Source organism: Octopus bimaculoides, chromosome 2 (assembly GCF_001194135.2).
Source record: "Octopus bimaculoides isolate UCB-OBI-ISO-001 chromosome 2, ASM119413v2, whole genome shotgun sequence".
Taxonomy (NCBI): domain Eukaryota; kingdom Metazoa; phylum Mollusca; class Cephalopoda; order Octopoda; family Octopodidae; genus Octopus; species Octopus bimaculoides.
Window position 1 is genome coordinate 145,038,923 of NC_068982.1, and position 868 is coordinate 145,039,790.

Below are 868 nucleotides of genomic sequence, written 5' to 3' on the forward strand. Positions count from 1 at the left end.
AGAGAGAGAGAGAGAGAGAGAGAGAGAGAGAGAGAGAGAGAGAGAGCTGCACCAACATTCGGCTGGTAATCAGTTTCAACTGAGTAGCCAAGAGCAACGGGAAATGTACGTTGCTCAAAAAGTTCACGTGCCGCTCGGTCCAGGAATTGAACCCATAAACACCCTAATCATTAGGCTACGCAAGTGGTTTGGGTGTTCGATGGTGTGGATAAGGACATCACTAAATTTAGTTTACGAAAGGGGAGAAAGAAACGGGGTTTCTTGTTCATGATAACTTTGAGGAGAGCTCGAGACAATCGACCAATGAAAATATACATTCTGGAGATGATGGTAACATTCTATAGAATTATATTAATACCATCATCTGCACCACCACCACCATCACCACCACCACTAACTGTAGTAACAGCAGATACAGTAACAGTAATAAGGTATACTGCGTTTGTTACGTCCCCTTTCTTACCGATGAACTCACTGGCGATGACGCGATGACAGCTGAACAGGATATTTATTTTATCTTTCCCAGTTTGTCAAGAAGAATAAATATTTAAACACGCTTCTAATTTCTGAGTTCAAATTTTGCTATTATCATTTGCCGCTATGTAGTTAATATGTTGATTGGTAGATAAAGCTCACAAATTTTTGTCTACTAGAATGTAACAAGATATATTTACACTTACAAACTTTCCAAGAGCATCTGATAACAGAATTGTATTCTTCAAGTATATTGGAAGGCACCTTTCTTTCTCTTTCACATTCTCCCCGTCTCCGTCTCTGTCTCTCTCTCTCTATGTATGTTTGTATGTATATATATATATGTTTATATGCATATTATATATATATTATATATATTATATATATATATATA

At 37.1% G+C, this 868-nt stretch overlaps 1 protein-coding gene across 1 annotated transcript in view; it reads right to left on the minus strand.

The window, feature by feature from the left end:
- Positions 1–868, minus strand: part of LOC106880286 (tachykinin-like peptides receptor 99D) — a 234,156-nt gene that overhangs the window by 88,491 nt on the left and 144,797 nt on the right. The window lies entirely within an intron of this gene.